At 43.9% G+C, this 25896-nt stretch overlaps 1 long non-coding RNA gene across 1 annotated transcript; it reads right to left on the minus strand.

The window, feature by feature from the left end:
* Window positions 1-3745: 3745 nt before the first annotated feature.
* Window positions 3746-9157, minus strand: LOC136337716 (uncharacterized). The gene is made up of 3 exons (XR_010731877.1): window positions 8993-9157; window positions 4460-4566; window positions 3746-3867 (listed from the first exon to the last, which is right to left on the minus strand). It is a non-coding gene; the product is annotated as an uncharacterized lncRNA (long non-coding RNA).
* Between the last annotated feature and the right edge of the window lie 16739 nt (window positions 9158-25896).

A 25896-nucleotide genomic window follows, 5' to 3' on the forward strand; every position in this document is an offset into this window, starting at 1 on the left:
AGGCACTAAAATAGCTCGGTTGCTGAGCAGCAGCCCGAAGGGCAGAGCATTGCCAAGCAGGGGGCTTGCTGGTTGGGTCCTTATTGGGGCACATGTGGGAGTCTGTCTCTGCCTCCTCACCTCTCACTTAAAAAAACAACTGTAGTGTAAATGTTCTCAGAAGGTGGGAAGAATGGACCTACCAAGTCCTAATGAAGGGACTGGCCCTAGAAAACAGGAACAACTCTCTAGCACCACAGAGTGGAGAAGGGAATGGGAGAAGCAGGTATGGAATTGTTTGCATGATTCTGGGGACATTAGGGTGATGGTATTTGGTTTCTTCCCTTTTCTCTGTGAAGTAGAGTCTATTCCCTGAGAATGAGGGAAGGATGAAGGGATCAGAGGATTGAGAAGGACAGATAGGGTGTGAAACGGCTGTTAAGGAGAACAGAAGAACAGGGGCAACTAGACAGATCTGCAAGACTGACCCAAAGATGGATGGCTGTGAACTTAGAGTGGAATCATTCTGCTTTGTTGTGTGACTTTCTCTGGAAAACTGATAAAGATTTCTTCTCCCCCAGAATTAAAGTTCTTCCACACAGGTGTGATCAAGACACAGACAGGCAATGGAGTTTAGAGCTTTAGTATGATTATATAGAAATAACGAAAGAAATAAAGAAAGGAGAATTCTGGGGGCTTGGAAGGAGGGTAGAAGTATCTTGATGGAGATGGGGAATGGTACAACGGAAGTAGCTAACCAAGTAAGCAATAAGAGATTGTCGTAGACAGAGCCAGATGACTAAATTTCCCGTAGTAGAGGGAGAATAGGGTGTCACCACAAGAATGGGTAGCTGAGCTAAAGCCAAAAAGGGGCCTTTGAAATGAGGAGGTTGAGGAACTGGAAAGACTACATGCCTTTCTTCTGGATACTAAAGAACTGCAAGATAATAATAAGACTTGGGATGGAGAGCTGATGCTAAAGAGTTTAATGAATGAGGAAGGGTGATCAGGAGGTCAGTAGGAATCAGCATCCAGACCACAGGGAAATGGCCTAGTTAAATGAGTTTCAAAGAAATAAACGTCCTAATTTTCTCCCAAGAGGTTGGCAATAATTGTCCGGAGACAGCCATGAATAGCAGGGGCATGTCAACAACATCTGTAAATGCCCACAAGCTTCAACTGAAAATCATGAAGCTCTTATTTGAACTCAAGAACCTTTAAAAAAAAAAGTCCTACCAGCATTATTATTCTCTTTATTAACTGAGGGGATTAACTTCCATCTCCCTTGTCCTTCAAAATAAATATTGTATTTCCCAATGTATAAGATGTACATTGGAAAAAAAATGTATTACATCAAGTTATTGAACTCAAGTTTTACTCATCATAAAATTCATACAACTCCTCAACAAGCGCGAAAATGCAGGAAATGCAAGTAAAAAAACCTACAACCACTTTACTTTATAAGACGCATCCAGTTTTTAGACCCCCAATTTTTCAAAACAGGGTGCGTCTTATACATGAGGGGATACGGTATGCTTCCGTTTCTATAGTCCTGCCTGATTCGGACACCTTTTCCTAATCCATCCTCTTTCCAAGGAGGCTGTGGTTCTCTCTCCACCCACCCATCAAATAGGGAGATATGTTTTTATCTATTAGGTTGATTTCTGACTTCTTCAAGCCAAATTCAGAGGGGAGGGGGGCTAACAGAGGCAAAAAAGGTGAGAAAAAGCAGAGGAATTTCGGCATGGCCAGGACCGTGGAAATAGGGGTGGGTCCACGAAAGGCATGGAGAATGGACGAGAAGTTCCGCTGAAAGTTCAGCCTTGATGTCGTACCCGCCATCCGTGGTCAGACTCGACAGAAACAGGACGGGGGAGGAAGTTCAGCCTGATGTTGTATCTGCCATCCGTGGTCAGACTCGACAGAAACAGGACGGGGGAGGAAGTTCAGCCTGATGTTGTATCTGCCATCCGTGGTCAGACTCGACAGAAACAGGACGGGGGAGGAAGTTCAGCCTGATGTTGTACCTGCCATCCGTGGTCAGACTCGACAGGAACAGGACGGGGGAGGAAGGGAGCGGGCCTCCAGGAGCACACAACCTAGACGACCACTGTGAAGGCTCAGCGGTGATTCCGCAGTAGTCGTGCCATCAGTTACTGAGACGAGACAGAGCGAGGAAAGCACCAGCGTCCTGAGGGGAGGGGCCCCTCTCTCCTTCCTGTGAAGGAGCAGCTAGGAGGCAGTGCCCTCCATTTAACCGCTGGCACACTGTCTTCCTTGTCATGATTGCTCCTTATTGATGTCGTTCAGTTTCTGATGGTCATCACCACCTACTCCGTTTAAGAGCTCTGTTGATATAAATGAGGTCGGTATGTATATGCGTTATCTCAAGGAAGAGGACAACTCATCCAACAGGTCTCCAAACAAGGCTGCCTTCATGTGACCCACCTTGGGCAAGGGTACAGTGGGTGGTGGACCATGTGGGCTGATCCGGAAGGTCCTCCCCCCGAAAGTTCTTCCTCCACTCAAAGCCGAGGTTATCAGGCTTCTGGGGAGCAGATCTTCCCAGGTGAGCACGGTCTCTAACCTCCTTTCCCAGTGAGATCTGCAGAGGACTAATTGATTGTTACCAGCCGGTAAGTGTGAATGTGTTGACGCACACACTTGCCTCTCTCTCTCGCTTAGAGCCAGGGTGGCTGCAGCCAAGAATACCAGAACCCAGGTCTTCAACACATCACATTTATTGTCAAGCTTTCTTTTTCTATCTAAAATCACACGCATGTGCACACACACGCATGCACACACAGAGAGCCCTCCACTCCCCATGCCCATTACCTCATGGTCAGCAGGGGGTGGGGGCTCTTGTGATTCAAGGACAGAAGATAAAACCCTATGAGACTCAGCACGGGAGGGTCCACTCAGAGATAAAAGTTATCATAAGTTACTTCACCTCAAGAATATCTTTGACCTGACCAGGCGGTGGCGCAGTGGATCAAATGTCAAACTGGGACACAGAAGACCCGGGTTTGAGACCCCGAGGTCTCCAGCTTGAGTGCGGGCTCATCTGCTTTGAGCAAGGCTCACCAGTTTGAGCCCAAGGTCGCTGGCTCAAGCAAGGGGTCACTCAGTCTGCTGTAGCCCTCCGGTCAAAGTACAGATGAGAAAGCAATCAATGAACAACTAAGGAGCGCAACAAAAAATTGATGCTTCTCATCTCTCTCCCTTCCTGTCTGTCCCTATCTGTCCCTCTCTCTGTCTCTCTCTGTCTCTATCACACACACACACAAAAAGAATATCTTTGAAAGGTCTGTGCTTCCTTGTCTGTTAGCAACTCAGCATCCCCAACACCTGCGCTACCTTCCAGGGTCTCCCCTCCTGCTTGGAGACAGCCTTCTCCGAATTCGCTGAATCCGCTTCCTTGTGCAGATACAGGCCAGCCTGCCCACTGGCGCACTCCTGTGAGATTTGGAGATGAACACTTTTTAAGTGGCTCATGTTCCATAAAGCAGTTACCACAACTGCAGTCAAACCCAAGCCAGAATTCCTTTCCAGAGCGGCCTTTGGATAAATATAAACTCCCATCACGTAATGACACTTCAATTCAAACTTCCCAAAGCCTGTAAGAATATTCTCTAACTAACATAACCAGACTGTATAAAAATATAATAGCATTAAATTTAAACAATTACTGAAACGTGTCAGATATTGTACTTCTAAACCCAGAAATGGGTCTGACCTGTGGTGGCGCAGTGGATACAGCGTCGACCTGGAAATGCTGAGGTCGCCGGTTCGAAACCCTGAGCTTGCCCAGTCAAGGCACATATGGGAGTTGATGCTTCCAGCTCCTCCCCCGTCTCTCTCTCCTCTCTCTGTCTCTCTCTCTCCTCTCTAAAATGAATAAATAAAATAAAATAAAATAAAATAAAAAATTAAAAATAAAAAAAATAAAATAAACCCAGAAATGCAAGAGAAATTGTTTCTAAAATTTCCTCTAGTGCTCAAATTATCTGGATCCTACTAACTATTTCTGAAAACACAGTAGTTTTCACCATTTTCACACATCTAACATGCAACGTACAGAACTCCTCCGGTTCGGTCCCTCTGGAGAACGCTGATGACACAATAATCAATCTTATCTTATATTTTTTGATAGAATTAGTTAATTTATCCAAAAAACGTTAATCAAGTTAATTTTTTTTAAAGTCCATTGTTAACTAGAAATACAGTAGGCACCTAGATGGATCAAGTCCTTTCTTCCAAACCCATCAAGCATATTAATATCATATATAACCAGTGGTGACAAGACCAGGTCAGGACAGAGAGAGTAATGGGAGGAGGGCCTTTCTGGACAGGGTGGTCTGAGTTTTCTCTGAGAAGGGGCGTTTGGACACAACCTGCATAGAGTGGTGGGCATTGCTGCAGGTGCCTGGAGGAAACATATTCCACCAGGTGGGCCAGGACGAGGGAGTCCCCTACTCACCTGGGTATGGTCATCACATGCACTTCCGCAGGTATTGGGTCCTGTGGACACGGACGCGCCTGCCACTCACTACCCAGCAGCCATTTCATCTTCCAGTCTCTACTTCCCTTTGTGAAAATGATGCAGGATTAGAATCAGATTGCTGTTTTTCTGTTCAGAATACCCACAGTGGTCCTGAATCCACCTCCGCCTCTGGCCATTTCCGATGTACATATAAGGCTGGTAGCTGAGGCCAGGCGGGTCCACACTGGATTCGGGCAGATGGTAGAGAAACTGCAGAGCCAGAAAGGGTTGGGCCATTCCGTTTAATAAAGTTTCACAATGGCAGACAAGCACACAGGCAAGGGAAGACCTCTTCTCCGGCACACAAACAGCAAGAATGGCCCCTCACAGTGGCGGGTGGGCGGATAGGCAACTGCCACCGCCACCGCCACCACCACGCCACCCTTCCCCCTTCCCTCCCCCTCCCCCTCCCCCCCTCTTCCCCTCCCTCCCTCCCTTTTCCTCCCCTTCCCTCTTCCCCAAGCGCATGCACCCATAGCCTTATATAAGCCACACACACACACACACACACACACACACACACACACGGCACTGCCGTGTGCTCACACACTAATCAAGCAAGCTAGCCTAACACAGCTGCCCCGCAATGGGGAACATCCAAGTAAGGAACCCACAAACCTTCATTTAACCCCATGTTTCTGAACGGATCTGGGCTCACAACCCTGTTTTCTTTTTCTTTTTCTTTTTTTTTAAGATACATGGAAGTTTTGTGGGTGATTGAAGGTTGACTATCTTTTTTTTTTTTAAGATTTTATTTATTCATTTTAGAGAGGAGAGAGAGAGAAGGGGGAGAAGCAGGAAGCATCAACTCCCACAGGTGTCCAGACCAGGTAAGCCTGGGGTTTCGAACCGGCGACCTCTTTCACAGAATTCAGACTCCTCGCAAACACTTTTAGAAACTCGGGATGCAGACGCCTACTCATCTTTCAACTCTACAGTTGTCTCAACAACAGGACACAAAGGCAGAGCTCTCAGCTGACAGGCTCTGGCTTTACCAAGAAGGGACTGGCGAGACAGAGCAGCATTTAAATGTATTTTTATCAGCAGGACCTTTCTTCCATGATAAACTCTTACAAGAAAAATGAATAAACAAAACAAACAGATCAAACAAAGACGCCCAGGCTGAAGCAGTAGTGTCTGGGGGGTTAGTGGGAATCCGTCTGCTCCCCAACCCAGTGTGCTGTGACCACACCGCCCTCTAGGGTCTCCTCTTCAAAGAAAGCAAGTCAGAAATTGCCACAGAATGCTCTTCTTTGCAACTTGCTGCCTAAGAGTTGATCGAGACTGCTAGTTGGTCAGCAGTGACCCTCACAGGAGGTCCCCAACCAGCAGCAGCACGGGGGAAACTTGTTCCAAAGGAAATATTCTCAGTCTCAGCCCTCCCCCTACGGAGACTCACCAACTCAATAAAGTGGGGAGAGACCCAACTATTCGTGTTTCTACAAGCCCTCCAAATAAGAAACAAAATTACAGCTCAACCCATCACCCACAGGTAGGAGGAGACATTTTTCTTTTGGATATGTTGTTTTTAATTAAGAAAACAAAAAGGACATTGGGTACAGCCTGTTGAAAACCAACATGTTCATGAACAAAGGAGTCTCTACACTTAACATTTGGCCAACGTTTTTCACTTTCTGTGGTGCTTTCCGACTCAATATCCACTCCATCTATTCCAACACCACCACTGGACCCAATTTCTTTGTAGCACTGCCATGAATAACAAAAGAAGGTTCTAGAATGGACCTGGTCACCTTTTCTTTAAAATAAAATTTCTGGAGTGATAATGCCTATTGTAAAAAAGAGAGAGAACAGGATTTGTGGAGAGCGGGAGCCATGACCAGCCTGTACAGCTACCCGTGTTTACCAGATACATCGATGGAACTTCAATAATGGTCTTTCTTCTGGCCAGCACGCTAACTTTATTCTCTGTTCATGACCAAGGAGACCAGATAGAGGCGTATCAATGGATCACTGCAATTCCATTACAGCTACAAAAAATAATAACAATAATAATGGCTTTCTTCCTTTTGTCCTTCTTCCTTCTGCAAAGGTTTTCTAAGAACTTAGAGTAGATGGGTCTCTGTTGGTTTAAAGTACCAACCTGTTTGGCACACTTGTTTCCAAAACTTGATAAAGAAGACAGACCAGTAAAAAGGCTGGTGGTTCTAAATGTCAGTAACTCAATGGAAAGATCAACTGAATATAAATTTACAACTAGTTACTCAGCTATAAAGAAAATATAAATCTTTAATTGAAAATTCCAATTTGCTTGTGAAGGCAGGTCACCTAAAAGGGTAAGGCACTCGTTTGTCATTTCTGTGTTTCATAGAACATTGCATTTAAAAAACTAAAATTTCAGTCTTTTACAGGAACACCAAAGTTTTCAAACAGTTGCCAAATAAGGTATGACCAACGTTCATTACTCACCTAAAGATTCCATGGGTAGCTCGAAGAGAAAAAAGGACTTGAAAAACTTCACTATCCATATATAAAGATTCATTTGCCCTATTTATATTTAACAATAATGAAACTATAGAAACAAGTTCATTGTTTAGAAGTTCTACTTCCCTCCCAATAGAAAACAACTCAACCATGTTCTCTGCCACTTACCACCTTTTCTTCAATGTCTAATAACATGTTCCTCCATTCCTTCCATCTGAGACCTCACCAGAAGCATCTTTGCCCTTCATATTGTCAGCAGAATTCTGTTCACAATGATGACACGTGTATTCCCTAAGACGTGTTCTCTATTCTCCATAGTGCTCCTCTCTTCTCTCTGAGCCTTTCCCAGAATTGCCTAGGATATCCGTATTTCTACCAACAATTTCTACAAGGCATTCTAAGGTTTTCATATCAGGTTCCTTAAAGGTCTTCCAACCTCGACCCATTATCCAGTTCCGAAGCTTCTTCCACACTTTCAGGTATTTGTTAAGCAGCACTCCACTTCCCAGTACCAACGCTGGTGACGACGATTCATTAATCCTTATGATTTCTTGGGTGTGAGGGAAACACACCATTGAAAGGAGCCAGAGTCCTAGCTCATAGCATCCAAACAGCAAGGTGAGTGGTCTGACAGGTGAGAGTGGACCAGGAGAAAATCTGTGCAATCACCCCTAAAGATGAGGAGGCCACCTGGCCAGTGTGTCTCCCCCGACACTGCTGCTGGAAAGGGCAGGGACGGTGCCGGTGGACACCTGACGTACATGACCTGGATACAAACTACTTTCAATGGGGAGTCACGATAAGCCGGAATATAGCGATCATGTCCTTTCAATTTCCTTCAAGGCACATAAAGAGGCCCTGGTGGGGTTGCTCAGTGGATAGAGTCTCATCCTGGCATACTGAGGTCACAGGTTTGATCCCTGGTCAGGGCTCATGTGAGAAGCAATGAGTGAGTACACAACTAAAGTGGAACAACTGTCCTTTCCTTCTCTCCCTCTCTCCCTCTCTCCCTGCCTCTTTCTCTCTCTCAAATCAATGGGGGGGGGGGATTTTTAAGCACATAAAAAAATGTCCATTAATCAGGCTATTTAGAGGAGAACTTGAATGGACTAGTAAAACCTCTGAATGGAGACCATGTATGCGGAGAGCATGTATAATATTTTGAACAGGCCCTAATTAAACCGACCAAGTGTTCCCCGAAGTGGAAGACTGTAAAGATTCGATCAAAAGGCAAATAAGTATGATTTACCATTTTACTTATGTAAACTAATTTTATAAATGGCTTTTAAACAGTGAAATTCCTTAACGAAACAATTTTCCTTACAGCTTTACTTAATCTATAATTTGCTTTTTCAGTCATTCCTTAGTTTTTCCAGATGAGAGCGGGATGGGGGAGGGGTGGGCGAAAAAAAGGTGAGGAGAGTAGGAAGTTACAAAACAGTCATGGGATGTAAAGGACAGCATAGAGATCGTGGTCAGTAATATGTAATAACCACACAAGCTTCAAATTTGCATTTTAACATTATTAGGGGGAAATAGAGCATTTGCTTGGTAACATGTTAACTGATTTTGCACTGACCTTTGAAACAACAGGTTAAAAATTGACTAAAAATTACGCCACTGGGATAACCTGGGGTTACAAATTTGCTATTTCCTCTTCTTTTATTATAGCTATAATCCCACCATTAATTTTTTTAAAAGAGAAAAATGTTTCTCAATTAGAAAGGGAGCTCTAAGAAGGAGTGTCTGCCTCTTCCATGCCGCGTCCTTTGCCCCCCTCCGTCTCAGCAGGGACCGCAAAGTCAGGGAATCTTGTATCCCTCAGGTTTTCAAAGTTCTTCCTTAGGAGCCTTTAGTTTTCCATAGGGCACAAGGAAAGCCACTGAAGTCAGAGGGACCGTGTAAGCAGAACAGGAACAGATAAAACAAAAACACACGGCCTTTTTGCAATAAATAGAGATACCAGCAGGGGGCAAACTGGAGTAGTGAAAAATCACATTGAAGAGGATTGTGGCAGCTGTTTCTTACCTGCGTCTTCTCGTTGTGCTGGTAATAGATTCCATAATCTTGTCAAACCAACCAATCCAGCCTGTCTCACTTCAACATTCTACTTCTACAAACTGGCTGCCAACATTAGGGGCGGAAGCGAAAGTTATTTCCAACATAAAAACCTGAAGCCACGGTCTCTTTGGAACCCAAGTGTCTGCTCTCGGAAATTCTGTGTGATATCTCATCCACCCCAGCACCTGAGTCATGGATTTGGAAGAATTTCAAATTTCCTTGCTACGACTCTGTTAGATACTGTCTTCTTCTACGCTGCATTTTATTATTAGAACCCTAAGAATTACTACTCTCCAAAACTTTCAAAACCTGCAATGGATCTGACAGTGAGAAATTATGAATTTTTATGAAGCGTGCAGTTATTTAATGTGTCATCACCCTTCAGGGGATGCTTTCCCATAACCATTCCCTCTCATCACCAGGAGGTTGGATCCCTGTGAACAGCAAACGCGATGGCTCAGCCTCGCTTAACACCTCATTGTCCCGGGTTCTAGAACCCGCCTGCCGCTTAAGCATTTCACACGCCCACAGAATCCAGAGCAGAGGTAACAAATGCCAACACGGTCTGTGATGATTATGCTTCCCGATTCATTACCCTGGACAGTGGATGTGGATTCTCCAGGCAGAGCCTGTACCCAGCCCGTGTGAAGCACCTGCAGCAATGACAGGCACTGCAGTCACAGAATTCCTCAGGGTATACTTTGCGGTGGGAATTGTGGCCCACCCTTGCAGATGAGGAAACCTGAGGCCCTGGCACATTAACAAACTTGTCCAGGCCCTGGTCGGTGGCTCGGTGGATAGAACATCAGCCTGGCGTATGGACGTCCTGGGTTTGATCAGTCAGGGCCCACAGGAGAAGCTACCATCTGCTTCTCCCCCATCACCACCTCTCCCCCTACCCTCTCTCATTCCCTCCCGCACAGCCAGTGGCTCCACTCGAGTGTGGCCTCAAGCGCTGAGGACAGTTGGGTTGATTCGATTGGCCCTAGACGGGATCACCGGGTGGATCCTGGTCAGGGCTCATGTGGGACTCTGCCTCTATCTCCCCTTCTCTCACTTTAAAAAAAAAGAAATAAAGAAGAGAAACTTGTCCAGAGTCACATGACCTGGAAGAGTGGATGTGACTTTGCTCAACTACAAAGCCCGCGTTCTTCCGCCAGAAAATCCTTCCCTATTCCCACACTACTTCAAGAGTAGCCTACATGTTCTTCAGAATCAAACTGTGGCTTGTGGTTCCCACTCCAGCGAACAACACGAAATAACTAAAACTCTTGGAAAACATCTTGTTCTTATTATCTGAATTTTCTTCTGGTTAGTTAGAAAACCCTGTTTGTTCCAATGGCTGTACATTCAACAAGCACTTCGGGAGACCTGTGTTATGTAAGACAGTCTGCTAGACCCGGAATGACAAAGATGTCTGCCTGCTCCCAAGTTGCCCCAGGCTAACACGCAGATGGGCTTGTCACCATGTCATTGTCATTCCTACCTACCCTTCGGCACTACAGATGTATAGCTCATGCTTATCGATGGACATTGCTGTAACAGGAGCTAATGTGTGTAACCCTCCCATGGCGAGGTAGGTACTATCATCCGCATGTTAAAGATGGGAGATCTGAGGTCCAGGATTGTCAAAGGTCACATACTTGCAAGTAGCAGGGATGAGTTTGAAGCTGATTGACTCCAGAGCCCTGTCCTTGAATGTCATGCCACAATATCTTGCCAGGGCTGGGGTAATTAGCATAAAGTAAGGAAGGGGAATTGCTGGAGAGGGTCAGGGAGTTTCAGGGCAGAAATCCCAATGGCTGAATACCTGAGGTTGCTCGCAGGGCCATTGTTGCCTTCCTAAGGGTGTCTCTATCTTCCTTCAGTCAGCCAACCTTAAAGCTTCTCATCCTGAATATGTTTTCACTTTTCAATATTAGTAACGTAAGTGGGGGGAAAATAGGGATTGTTGGGGCTAAAGGTCAAATAAAAAAATACTACTGCCCTGGCCGGTTGGCTCAGAGGTAAAGCGTCGGCCTGGCGTGCGGGGGACCCAGGTTCGATTCCCGGCCAGGGCACATAGGAGAAGCACCCATTTGCTTCTCTACCCCCCCTCCTTCCTCTCTGTCTCTCTCTTCCCCTTCCGCAGCCAAGGCTCCATTGGAGCAAAGATGGCCCGGGCGCTGGGGATGGCTCCTTGGCCTCTGCCCCAGGCGCTAGAGTGGCTCTGGTCGCGGCAGAGCGACGCCCCGGAGGGGCAGAGCATCGCCCCCTGGTGGGCAGAGCATCGCCCCTGGTGGGCGTGCCAGGTGGATCCCGGTCGGGCGCATGCGGGAGTCTGTCTGACTGTCTCTACCCGTTTCCAGCTTCAGAAAAAAAAAAAAAAAAAAGTACTACTAAGTGTTGTGTTTTAATTTCATCTATGACATGATATTATCTAGCTGTCTATGTCAGTGGTTGGCAAACTCATTAGTTAACAGAGCCAAATATAAATATCAACAGTACAACAATTGAAATTTCTTTTGAGAGCCAAATTTTTTAAACTTAAACTATATAGGTAGGTACATTCCTTATCGAGGTAGCGCCCGCATGAGGTATTTTGTGGAAGAGCCGCCTCAAGGGGCCAAAGAGCCGCATGTGGCTCACAAGCCATGGTTTGCCAACCACTGGTCTATGTAATTCTTCTTCTGAAAATGGACATTATACCCAGATCAAGTCACCTAGGTATTTGACAGCTCAAATGAATTGAGGTGTCTTATGCTAAATCAATGTTCACTTTGAGCTTGCTCTTTTGAAAAGGTTATGGGTTTATTTGCTCTCTAAATCTTTGCTCCCCAAAGGCTATTTAAAATATTCATTAAACAAATTTTCAATTCATCAATATCTCCATGATAATAAGCTCAGAATAAGGGGCATGGTGTTTACCTAGCAATTATGTCTGTTGGAAACCCTCTTTCCTATCTAAATCCCACCAGATTTGTTGTCTGCCCAAGACTCCTGCCTTAGGAGAAATATCCTGATGTGGTTTTTGTTGTTGTTGTTTTAATGTAAAAAGATTAAATGAGAGCATGACGAACTTCTCTAAGCAATGCTTAAGAGGAACTTTCCATCAGTGACCGCCACTTCTCCGGCTGAGAAGAAACGTAATCCCTTACTGCAGTGTGTTTGGGTGATCGCTGATACTCTCTTCCATCAGGAAACCCAAAAGAATCAGCTTCCTGTGCTTTGACCTGTGATATATTTTCACTGTCACAATAATTCCCCCTCCCCCCCATTTTTAAGACTGAAAGACAGAGGGGACATGGGGGAAGGAATGCAAGATTTATAGAAAGAAGTCAGTTGGGTTGATGAGCAGTCTTTTGTTGTTGTTTTTTCTTTTTCTATGTGTGAATGTATTTTTTTGTTTTGGGGTTTTTCTGTTTTTGTTTTTGTCTTTTTTGCAGCAGCAGCAGCAGCAGTTGAACCACCCATGAATTGTTGGGGAACTTCTCCAAGCCTTTCCTGGGTTTTTCCCCACAATAATTCTCTGCTTCTTCGGATTTTTCTCAATGATGACACCATCAGAGCCATTTTTTATACCTTATCTAATAGGAGCAGATAAAAATATAAGCTTCAGTGTAGTAAGTTTATTAATGTGTTTGTCTTTGATTTAAGTGTTGTTGGAACCAATGTCAACACTTTTTACAATCTTAAATGTGAGCAAATGGGTTGTAATGCTTTTCATGTAGCAAATATACTCTTTGCTATGACAAAAAAGTAGGAGGGTGCAAAACAACCTTTACTTTTAATCTTTCAGTTGTATAAAAACACAACTGAATTATCATTAACCTAAAATAAAGTCACCCCCAGTTGTGAGTACAAATCTTAGAAAATAACAAAGACTTGCAGGGGAAAGGCTTACTGAAAAAGCATGTGAAATATCCTCTGAAGATCCTCCCTCTTTCTTGATAAATATTCCGGCTGTTTTTCACGTTTAGCCAGGTGCTGGGCTCTACTCCTCAGAAGCCAACCAGTCAGTGGTTCTCAAAGTGTCGTCTTTGGAGCAGGGCTTCAGCATCGTCTGGCAGCTTGTTAGAAATGTAAATTCTCAGGCGTTATCTGATGATCTGATGATCAATTGATTCACTCTAAATGTCTGGTTTTGAACAAACCCTCCAGCTGAATCTGATGTTTGCCTAATCACTCAGATGGTATCTCAGTGGTCTGCACATTGACCTACTGATGTGAATCAAAGGTGAAGATGGTCCGGTTCTTCCAGTATTGAAACAGCCCTTTTTAACCTTGTGGTTTGGACTTTCAAGAAAAGTAAGCTATTTTATTAAGTGCTCACAGGGAACGGTTCCCGAGCAGCTCCAGATCGCCCCGGAAACACTCTTAAGCGTGAAAGATTAATGTGTGCATTATAGCAGTGGTCCCCAACCTTTTTTGGGCCACAGACCAGTTTAATGTCAGAAAATATTTTCACGAACCGGCCTTTAGGGTGGGACGGATAAATGTATCACGTGACCGAGACAAGCGTCAGGAGTGAGTCTTAGATGAATGTAACAGAGGGAATCTGGTCATTTTTAAAAAATAAAACATCGTTCAGACTTAAATATAAATAAAATGGAAATAATATAAGTTATTTATTCTTTCTCTGCAGACCGGTACCAAATGGCCCACGGACTGGTACCGGTTCGCGACCTGGGGGTTGGGGACCACTGCATTATAGGGTCTTTTCCCAACCTCAATAGCTTTTGCAGATCAAATTACAACTTACAGGTGTAAGAAGCAGATAACTAAGAATAACAGCTGCTCTTTCGCTGCACCCCAAGGACTGAATCCATCCACACTATCATCTTCGTATTTGTTTCCTTGAATTCAGTTTCTCCTTGCTTTTAGGCAGTTGTCAGAAATCCATGTGAAGTCTCAGATCGGACCCACTGTAGCATGGGCCGAGCAACATGTCCGGGGGTGTCCTTGAGTATTTACTGCATTTCCTGGAGTTGGCTGGTAAGTATCTGTTGCATCTTATTTACCTACAGCTCGATTCTGACATTGCGTTTTTTTCCAGTAGGAAGAAGGCAGGGAGACAGCGATTTTGAGGAGGTCTCGGGAATGGCTGGTTTCCAGCGTCTGCTGCGGGGTGGGGGGCGCCTCGACAACACTTCCCGCCCCGCTGAGAAGCTGCCGTGGGCCAGGGGTTCTTACACGGTTGTCCACACACTCTTCCTTTTCCCCGGAACATATCTGGTGACACGTGCTACACTTTCGCGGAGGAAGTCAGGGACAGGGAGGGAAGGCGGGCTGACGGGAGAGCTGGTATCTGCGGAGGGAAGGGCAGAGCCCAGAGCCGTCTTTGAAGTGAGCCCAACAATGCCCTCGGGTTTCCTGACGCACTGCAGCTTCCACATCAAATAGGACTTTGAAGATCTTTAGTTTTGAAGTGGGGGTGTTCCACACCCACCTATTTACTGAACATTCCGGGTTCATTGTTGAGCTAAGATTCTTCTCATGGGCTTCCTGAAAAATTCCACATTGATCCCTAGGAACTTGCTCTAAGGTTTGGTTCACCTCAAACCCGTTTCCTCGTAAGAACTTGCTTCTGGGAGGAAAGGGAAAGTCGTCTTCTCTTTCACATAATGTGAAGAGGGCAACATTTTCAGAAAGTTTGTTCTCTCAAAGCTCTTTGAACACAAAGAGTCCTTAGTCTCCTTGTGATAACAAGGCCCCTGAGTCGTGTGGAATTTTAGGCAAAACCAGGGGAAGTGAGATGGACCTAAGGCCTCACATAAATGAAGACACATCATGAAGAAAGCAAGCCGAGGGCAGTGAGAAAACTGACAATCAACCACCTGGCTCACAGGGCGTTGTAGGAACACCTTATAAGCACATGCAGAATGCCATTATAAAAGGGGTTTCCCCTGGGAGGGGCCTGTGGCTGCCTGTGCTCCCAAGCACGTGGTTCCTGGGTCAGGGGACTCGTTCTCAGCAATATTGACACTTGGGGGCTGCCCAGTGGGTTGCAGAATGTCTAGCAGTATCCCCGGCCTCTAACCCACTAGATCCCAGGAGCACACACACATCCCCACACAGTCATGGCAACCAAAAATGTTTGCAGACACTGCCATCTGCAACCCTAGAAAGCAAACACACCCCTGGTGAGAACCACCAGGTTAGATTTGAGTTAGGGCCAGAGCTTTTACAATCTTTATCACACCCTAGGAAAACTAGAAGCTTACTTTGCAAATTTCCCTACGAGGCTGTATCCTTATCAGGAGCAAGATGCAGAGTTTACCATCAGATTTTCCCACAGAGAAGCTCCAAATGTTTGGTGGATGAATCAGTGAATGAATGAATGAATGAATGAGAAGAAGAAAATGATCAAACACTCAAAGGGGGAAGAAGTATGTGGAGAGAATTCTTGAAAAGAAGAATTCTGTCGGGAGACTTGAGGAAACTTTTTAGATAATGTTACGGAAAAGACAGAAAACGGAGATCGGGGCCGAGAGAGAGGCCATTCTTGCTGGAGCATCCGTGACCTGGCGTGGAGAAAGGGCCTGGGGAAATGGCTGAGCCTCACGCCATCGCCCAGGGTCCTCGGCTGTCCTGTCTTACCCTCTTTGTTGTCCTGGCCAAACATTAATCAGGGTCACTATGCCCTGCGTGCCTCAAGCCCGAGTGAACACACACACACACACACACACACACACACACACACACACACACACGGAATGTGCTCCACCTATCCCCTTCTGGGAATTAGTTGACCACAGCAGGACACCTTCCTCCCCGACTCCCCTGGTCACTTCCTCTTGCTTGTCCAACTTCTCCACCAAAAATCCTGCTTCTCTCTGCTTGCCCTATAGCAGAGGATTAGCCCATGAAAGAAAACTCTTCCTCTGTTCGATTTTAAGATGCTTGGAGGTTTCAGAGATCCAAGCATTCTTCTGATTGCAATAACCTTTCTTATTTTTTTTTTAAAAAAATCCTTTTGCTATCACAGTCTCGATTTGTTTTTGTTGGATGCCAAGTTTCTGAGCCTGAATTTTATCATCTGCAAAGAGACAAGTAAAGAAAAATGGCTTCTGTGGTTTCCTTTCCAGTGTCTGATTTATGGAGAGCCTAACTCAGTTGGTCTGTGGCAAACTTGCAGAAAAAAAAGGTCTATACAGTTCACAGAGCTGAGTCAAGGGCTTTTTCATTCACTCGAAGTTCACAGTAAGTCCACAGTTCTCACCATAGTCTGGAAGTGTTTCAGCGGCTGTGCAGCGTGGATGTTAACGAAGCCGTAACCAGTGTGCTACTCGATTGTGTACAGAGTAGTTAGATGTGACATACATTGACTCCTTTGTTTTCAAGGACTCTGCCAGCTTTGCTGTGGGCCCTGTGACCGTCCGCTGAGACTTCCTGGGAGTGCTGGCTCTAGGGATCTTCTCAGTCTCTGAGGCAAGTTCTCTGTTCCTCACACCTGTCCCAACAAATATTTGGGTGTGCTATGCCGATTTTTTGGTATTCAAGTTCCATGCTTCTCATCACCACAGCAGTGTAACTATTTATCACTCCTCTTTTTACACCTATATCTTTTCCACTATTGTTTTTTTTACCTCTAAGTTTTTGTTTTATGTTTTTAGTGGGATTTCATTTTTAACTCTGCAGTATACCTTAAATTACTATTATGTCACTTTATTTATAAACACCTGACAGCAACACAATTCCATTTACTCCCTGTTCTTTGCTTGGTTTCATGTGATTCACTCCTATATTTGTTATCGATCCTGCAATACATTAGTATATTTGCTTTAAACAGAAAATTGTCTTTGTAAAATATTATAAGAAAAAAAATTTATATTGACTTATATATTTACCATTCCGGATACTTTTTTAAAAAATTTTATGTTAGTTATAGTTGATGTGCAATATTGCATTAATTTCAGGTATACAGCATTGTAATTAGACATTTATTTACCTTGTGAAGTGATCACTATGAAGATGGGACCCAAAGCTGCCTTTGGAATTTTCCCAGAGAGTATGTTTAGAACTTTCTACCGAAAGCCCAACAATCATCTTTTATCTTATTAATCAATTCAGTCAGGTGATCAGTAAGTTTAGTGAATAGAAGAATTACTTACACAATTTTAGTTACATTTTAAAAATTATCCAATGACTGGGTAGGACTAAATAAAACTAGTGGGTTTTTTTTGTTTTTTGGGGAGGGAGTTGTATTTTTCTGAAGTTGGAAACGGGGAGGCAGTCAGACAGACTCCCGCATGCACCCAACCAGGATCCACCCGGCATGCCCACCAGGGGGCGCTGCTCTGTTGCAACCAGAGCCATTCTAGTGCCTGAGGCAGAGGCCATGGAGCCATCCTCAGTGGGCCAACTTTGCTCCAATGGAGCCTGGGCTGCGGGAGGGGAAGAGAGAGACAGAGAGGAAAGAGAGGGGGAGGGGTGGAGAAGCAGATGGGTGCTTCTCCTGTGTGCCCTGGCTGGGAATCGAACCCGGGACTCCTGCACACCAGGCTGACACTCTACCACTGAGCCAACCGGCCAGGGCCAATAAAACTAGTGTTTTAATGAGACACACAGTAGGGGAAAAAAGAAATCTGACCTTATAGACATGTAAAATTCAGTACTAAGTGAAATAATCACTCACATATTAAACTCAGAATACTGATAAAAGATCATTTTCTCTTAAGGTGAATCCAATCTCTATAAGTTCTCTCATATCTAATTACTACTCTGACTTCTAGGAAATTTTAAAAATAAATTTAGCAAATAAGATAAATGTATCTCTAATGCAAAGAGTTAGTACTAAGTTGAACATTTATGGTTTTAACCAATATGTGATATGAGTTCATAAAAAATAATTTATGATTTTTCTATAAATAGATCTTTATCTCCTGTTTCTTTTTCATGATATTGATATTGATTTTTGTGTGTGTGTGTGACAGAGACAGAGAGAAACAGAGAGAGGGACAGATAGGGACAAACAGGAAGGAGAAAGATGAGAAGCATCAATTCTTCATTGTGGCATCTTAGTTGTTCATTGATTGCTTTCTTATATGTGCCTTGACCAGGGGGGCTACAGCAGCCCGAGAGACCCCTTGCTCAAGCCAGCGGCCTTGGGCTCAAGCTGGTGAGCCTTGCTCAAACCAGATGAACCCACACTCAAGCTGGCAACCTCAGAGTTTCAAATCTGGGTCCTCCAAATCCCAGTCCGATGCTCTATCCACTGTGCCACCACCTGGTCAGACAATATTGATATATTTAATTGAAAATTAGTGAAAGCAGTTATCCAGTACCCGTTACTTAGTTCCTGATGGAGTGTAAGCTCTGTGAAGGTAGAGTCATACTGTTCATTCCTATGCCCCTGGTGCTTACCCGAGTTCTAGCTACATGGTAAGCACTCGATTAGCATTTATTGGGAGGAAAATAAATTAATACAATGTTAAAAAACAAAAACTTTGGGGTATTACATTTTTTTAACTTAACCATTTTATTTTTACATAAGCACAAACTGTAATTTTTTAAACACTTTAGAAAATGTTCCTATTACTTTCTTTTAAAATATAGTGACCAAGGGGATGCCACTGAGATATGTAATTTCAGTATCTGGGAAAACAGTTTGTGGGTGTAAACTAAAAAAGTCATAGGATTCAATGGCACGATCAGCCTGACACCAGAAGTGAGTTCTCATCCCAGTCCGCCACGCATATAGCGCTTATTCAGAGCAGAGAAATCACCGACAATCTGTTTAAGCATCTGCACAGATTAAAGCAAGCATCCAGCCTGGAATAATTTGCATACTAAAAGATAATTTGTCATTTGATTTCATCTAGGTTTCAAAAGCAACACTTTAGTATACATTTGTTCAAGGGGAAAAAACTGTTAGCTGAAGAAGGGCCCCCTGAAATTACAAGGCCCATTGGTCCACCTATTATGGACACTTTGTGAGACCTCAAGATACATAGTTATGGTTTTTGTTAGGTCCAGTTGGTCATTTTTTGCACTAAAATAATAGATGCTCATTGAATCACACAACTTTAAATGTTTTTATTATTTTTTTTATGTGAGGAGTTTTGGAGGGATATAAAACTAGTTAAAACTTTTCATTTGGTTTCATATTTTTAAATAGATTCAAGTTAATAAATGTTTTAGCAAAATTATGTGGGAAAATTTTAATGCATATATATGTGTCAGTCTTGTCTGACTAAATTAAAAAACAGTACAATTATTTAAAATTAATTAATTGCCATATTAGATCAACTATGAAAGGGAATCATATGTCAGTTTTCCAGAGAAAAATTTACCTGTTAGACTCTGAAACTGCAAATTTAGAAAGTCAGTGATCCAATCTCCAAATACATAAAAATGAACAATCTCCAAATACATAACATTCAGCAATTCGATTTGTGTTTTCACTCATTGATATGTCTAATGTAAAAAGTGACTGCTAAACCATATCTCTATGGAATAACGATTAATGTTCTCTAGTTGCAGAGTACTTGGCATATCTGGTTTCATTTTAGAAAAGGTTACTGGTTTTAAATGTTTATCATAGTATATCACATAGCCCAGAGAATGTTAAAATACATTCCACTATTCCACCCACCCTTCTCTTTTCTCCGCTGATAGAGCTTTCGGTGCCCTGGCCGAGTACTCGGTTAGAACATCGTTTCCAAACAAGGTTGTGGGTTAGATCTCCATTCAGGGCACAAACAAGAAGCAACCAATGGATGAAACAAGTGGAACAACAAGTTGCTATCGCTCTCTCTCTTTCTCTCTCTCTCTTCTGAAGTCAATAAATAAGATAATTTTATGAAGAAGAAGAATGTTAACAAAACCCTGAGCCTCCTGAGCAGAGTGGTCTTGGGGACAGCACAAGTCACCGCTCTGCATTGAGAAGCACACCTGCGGCGTTAGTGTGTTCCTTCAGAACTCTTTCCGTTGGAACAATGTTAGGTTTCAGGCTGCCACTGAGCTCAGCATGGAACACTATGCCCTGGTGTTTGGAATCAACACCGTCATTCATTGCTTTGGTGGCAAAAACCGTCATGCGACTGTGACTGTGGTTGACAGGCAAGGACTGGGTCCTCCAGTCGACATTCCAGGAAGTGGTGGCTTCTGTGCTCCACTGACACGGAGGTGCATTCCGCACACCATGTACATAGATACATACATTATCTAATCACATTTATACAGATGTGATTTACATACAACAAATTCGCACACAAATAAATTTATGGACAGTTCTACCAATCTAGGCAAAGATAGATCTGTGTAGATACCCTGACAATGAAGAAAGAGATCAGCTTCTTCTTCCACCAAACAATGCCCCGCCCCCGCGGCCAATCCCCTCTCCCCCTTCCAGCTCCCCAGCCGCCACCGATAGGTCTCCTCTCCCTGTTCTCTTGGAGAGCTGAGAAAGTCATCTAAATGGAATCACATAGTATAGATAGCCTTTGTTTCTGGCCTCTCTCATTTAACCTATTGTCTTCAATAGAAAAATATTTGTATCAAGAAATAGAAATATGATGTAGTTACGATATATCCCATTTCTTACATAATCTTTTCATTAACCAGGAGAAAGAATGAAAGAACTCCCTGAGATAGATCCATAAAGTCATTCCAGTTTAAGTAGTTCTCATTACCTACTGCTAAAGGGTTTTCCTTGCCCTGGCTAGAGCTCAATCTTATGAAAGCTTAATCCACAAATTCTGGAGACCTATTTAGTCTCATGAACAAAATGGTCAATCTTATATAGCTCTATAAATATTCAATACAAAACATTTAGGATATGGAGCTACCCTTTTGCAAAATAAAAAGAAACAGGTTGCCTGGTCTGTGATGGCATAGAAGATAGAGCATCAACCTCGAACACTGAGGTCACGGGTTCAAAACCCTGGGCTTGCCTGGTCAAGGCACATACCACAAGCAACAATCAAGCAATGAAGAACTAAAGTGAAACAATTATGAGTTGATACTTCTCATGCTCCCACTCTTCTCTCTTTAAAATCAATAAATAAAACTGACCAGGCAGTGGTGCAGTGGATAGAGCGTCGGACTGAGATGCAGAGGACCCAGGTTCGAGACCCCGAGGTCACCAGCTTGAGCGCAGGCTCATCTGGTTTGAGCAAAAGCTCACCAGCTTGGACCCAAGGTCGCTGGCTCCAGCAAGGAGTTACTCAGTCTGCTGAAGGCCCGCAGTCAAGGCACGTATGAGAAAGCAATCAATGAACAACTAAGGTGTTGCAACGCGCAATGAAAAACTAATGATTGATGCTTCTCATCTTTCTCCGTCTCTGTCTATCCCTCTCTCTGACTCACTATCTCTGTAAAAAATAAATAAATAAATAATTTTAAAAAATCAATAGACAAACTTTTTAAAAATAAATAAATAAAAGATAAAAGGAAGTCATTTTAGTAAGCACAATTAAATGAAATAACACCATGACATTAAAATAATCTCTTTGAATCTCACACTTGTTCAACAGAGGTAAGGATATCTTTATTTAATCAATATTAAAACTAAGAGTCACATAGATTCAATACTTTTGGGGATCTTAAAACAAGCCTTTTTTTTTTTTTTTTTTTTTTTTTTTTTTTGGTATTTTTCTGAAGCTGGAAACGGGGAGAGGGAGAGACAGTCAGACAGACTCCCGCATGCGCACGACCGGGATCCACCCGGCGCGCCCACCAGGGGTGACGCTCTGCCCACCAGGGGGCGTCGCTCTGTCGCGACCAGAGCCACTCTAGCGCCTGGGACAGAGGCCAAGGAGCCATCCCCAGCACCTGGGCCATCTTTGCTCCAATGGAGCCCTGGCTGCGGGAAGGGAAGAGAGAGACAGAGAGAAAGGAGAGGGGGAGGAGTAGAGGAGCAGATGGGCGCTTCTCCTATGTGCCCTGGCCGGGAATCGAACCCAGGACCCCTGCACACCAGGCTGACGCTCTACCACTGAGCCAACCGGCCAGGGCTAAAACAAGCCATTTTTATTTTCTGAAATAAAACTAGAATTCCTGGTTTATTCTCCACCTTGCAATTTACTCTCCAGTTTTTCAGAGATGATTAAGTGTGTGATGTGATGCAGGGAACACAAACTTGAAATTAGCAGAACATCAATTTGAATCTTCAAGTTTATTAGTGACTTTCTAATAAACTTTTAATTTTGGAAAATTTCAAATACATTTAAAAAATAGACTACATAATGAAGCCTCACGTACTCATCACCCAACTTAAACAATTATCATTCTATGGTCAATCTTGTTACATCTGTTACCCTTGTCCCACCACACAAGCCCTCACCCCTGCTCCAGACGTATAGCAATTTTTAATGCCTCAGTTTTCTCACCAATAAAATGGAGGCCCTGGCCGGTTGGCTCAGTGGTAGAGCGTCAGCCTGGCGTGCGGGAGTCCCAGGTTTGATTCCCAGCCAGGGCACACAGGAGAAGCACCCATCTGCTTCTCCACCCCTCCCCCTCTCCTCCCTCTCTGTCTCTCTCTTCCCCTCCTGCAGCCGGGGCTCCACTGGAGCAAAGTTGGCCCGGGTGCTGGGGATGGCTCTGTGGCCTCTGCCTCAGGTGCTAGAATGGCTCTGGATGCAACACAGCAATGCCCCAGAGGGGCAGAGCATCGCCCCCTGGTGAGCATGCCGGGTGGATCCCGGTTGGGCGTATGCGGGAGTCTGTCTGACTGCCTCCCCGTTTCCAGCTTCGGAAAAATGCAAAATAAATAAATAAAATAAAATGGAGAATATAATACCTACTTCATGTGGTCTTACACAAATTAAATGCCGGCGTAAAAGACACCATTCCTGGTCCACAGTGTACTTAATACATGGGTGTGTTTCTCTCTTTTCCTAATTGAATAACATCTATTCACCTTGCTCAACACTGTTAGGATGAGATTATCTTTCCTAAGTACTTTTACATTAATAATCTCTAGATATTTCTTTTATTCTTCTACAAACCCATGTGTATCTTTTTTTTATTTTTCATTTTTTACAGAGACAGAGAGTGAGAGAGAGGGATAGACAGGGACAGACAGACAGGAATGAAGAGAGATGAGAAGCATCAATCATTAGTTTTTCGTTGCACGTTGCAACACCTTAGTTGTTCACTGATTGCTTTCTCATATGTGCCTTGATCGCGAGCCTTAGCAGACCGAATAACCCCTTGTTCGAGTCAGCGACCTTGGGTCCAAGCTGGTGAGCTTTTGCTCAAACCAGATGAGCCCACGCTCAAGCTGGCGACCTCGAGGTCTCGAACGTGGGTCCTCTGCATCCCACTCTGACACTCTATCTACTGCGCCACCACCTGGTCAGGCCCGTTGTATCTTAATTTGAAAGCAATGTATTCCTAAATCTGAAGTAGGCAAAAAGAACTTCAGATGGAAATAGCCATCAATCTCTCTCTCCTTTCTGTCACTATTTTATACAACCTGATTTAAATGTCTGCTTTCCTGGAAAATCAATACACTTTGACCTTTCTGGGAAATTCACACAAACATCAGAAGCTTGGGGGAAAAATTAAATTGAGCAGAAAAAGTCAAACTTCACCTTTGTTTCCCCTGGTAATTTGAGATTTCCAAATCTTTTTACCTTCTCCACCAAGGGAAATCTAGATAGGGCTAAGGTACTCTTCTAAAATCTTTCTTTGCATTTCTATCCTATCTTCTCTTCTTAATTTCTGCCAACATCCTTAATGCAAAGTTCCTTTCATGGAAAGTTATTTAAAACTCAGCTCCTAAAGAAAGGATTAGTTTACCCAGGTGCTGGAGCAGGGTAAGCAAAAAATATACAGTCTAAAGGCGTAACAGAAGATAAATCCTGTGTCTGTAAGACATTTCCCAAGAGCAGAATGTGTTATTGGAGGTACCTGGTGTTGAAAAGCAAGCTTCTTTGAATCGATTTTGGTAGGAATCTATTTAAATATGCTTGAATTAAACTTCTAAAGGCCAAGAATATAGAGGTATATTGATTGCTAACTTCTAAATCTCTATAGAAAAATGTGCTATATCATTGATTATGCACTTTTGATATCCCATGAGCACCTTAATATCATGCCAAATGCCATTTTAAAAGATTAGAATTTAAAAACTAGAAAATATAACCTGAATCAGCGTTTTCGTGTGACACAGAGATTCACCAGAGAGAAGGCTTCATTCAGACCTCCTGAAGTTATCCTTCCATTTTTTAGTATTTCTGAAACTGTTGTCAAAATAGAGGCTATAAATGGGCTTCCCAATTTAAAAGGTCCATGGGGATCTTAAAAAGAGGTCTTAAGCACATCTGAAAGATTGTTAACAGTCTAGGGCAGGGGTAGTCAACCTTTTCATACCTACTGCCCACTTTTGTATTTCTGTTAGTAGTAAAATTTTCTAACCTCCCACTGGTTCCACAGTAATGGTGATTTATAAAGTAGGGAAGTCACTTTACTTTATAAAATTTATAAAGCAGAGTTATAGCAAGTTAAAGCATATAATAATAATTACTTACCAAGTACTTTATGTCAGATTTTGGCTGAGTTTGGCAGAATAAGTCTTTATAAAACAACTTACTATAGTTAATTCTTTCTTTTTATTTATACTTTGGCTGCTCTGCTACTGCCCACCATGAAAGCTGGAACGCCCACTAGTGGGCGATAGGGACCAGGTTGACTACCACTGGTCTAGGGGGGGAAAGGCCCATGAGAAAAGCTAAAGAATCTTTTTAGCTCATCTAGAAAATATAAGAGGTGGTTTAGTAACAATCTGTCAGTATGCAGCTAGGTATGTAAAGAGTGGTAACTATAAAGTATCTTTACTGAAGGTGGAAGACTATGATGTGATAGACCAATGATAGAATCCTCTGGGAGCCTGACCACGTGGTGGCACAGTGGATAGTGTCGGACTGGGACGCAGAAGATCCAGGTTCGAGACCCCGAGGTTGCCAGCTTGAGCGCAGGCTCATCTGGTTTGAGTAAAGCTCACCAGCTTGGGCCCAAGGTCGCTGGCTCAAGCAAGGGGTTACTCAGTCTGCTGTAGCCCCACGGTCAAAGCACATAAGAGAAAGCAATCAGTAAACAACTAAGGTGCTGCAGCAAAGAATTGATGCTTCTCATCTCTCTCCCTTTCTGTCTCTCTGTCCCTATCTATCCCTCTCTCTGATTCTCTCTGTCTCTATAAAAAAAAAAGAAGAAGAAGAAGAAGGATGTTCTGGAAAAATCTTGTTTAAAACAATAGATGAGATTCTTGAGTCTGAAGTAGGAGGGGGTTTTGAAGAGAGTGGGTTAGTTACCACACAACCAGTCAGTGCACAGCTAAATAGAACAACAAATGAATGCTTCCCCCCACCCACCCACCCAGAGGGGGGAGGGCTGAGAGGGAGACTTAGCAAGGCTCATTGACTCAGGCTCCTCTCGCTCCTTTCAGCTTCAGGGATCGGACGACTCCTTTCCCCGGGTATGCGGGCAGCTCTCCCATGAGGAGGGTCTGTGACCTGCGCCAGGGGAAGGTTAGAAAGTCTTTCCTGCACCTGCCGTGATTCAAACCCCTTCCGTTAAAAAATTCAGTATGCCAATGTGCGGCGTTTCGGGGTCGTTTGCCCTGAACCCCGCGGTCATTAAGTGTGGGAAGTGTAAACACTGAAGAGAAAAGAGAGAAGCCAGGGATGCAAAGTGCCCTGTGATGTCACACCAACCACAGCTACTGAGCTGCTCCGTCCTGTCCTCACTGGGACGTGCACAGCGGCCCTCCCGAGCTCCGCGGGCAGGAAGCCATCGCACCAGGCCACTCCGGGGACCCGCTGCAGGGACCTTGTTGTATGCGCCAGTAGATTATCTAACTAGGATCACTGGTACTTTCCTCTGCCTTCAATTAAATAAACTTAGAGCCATGAAAATGATCTCAGTTGCAACCCCAAAGGGCTTAG

Source organism: Saccopteryx bilineata, chromosome 5 (genome assembly GCF_036850765.1).
Source record: "Saccopteryx bilineata isolate mSacBil1 chromosome 5, mSacBil1_pri_phased_curated, whole genome shotgun sequence".
NCBI classification, from domain to species: Eukaryota; Metazoa; Chordata; class Mammalia; order Chiroptera; family Emballonuridae; genus Saccopteryx; species Saccopteryx bilineata.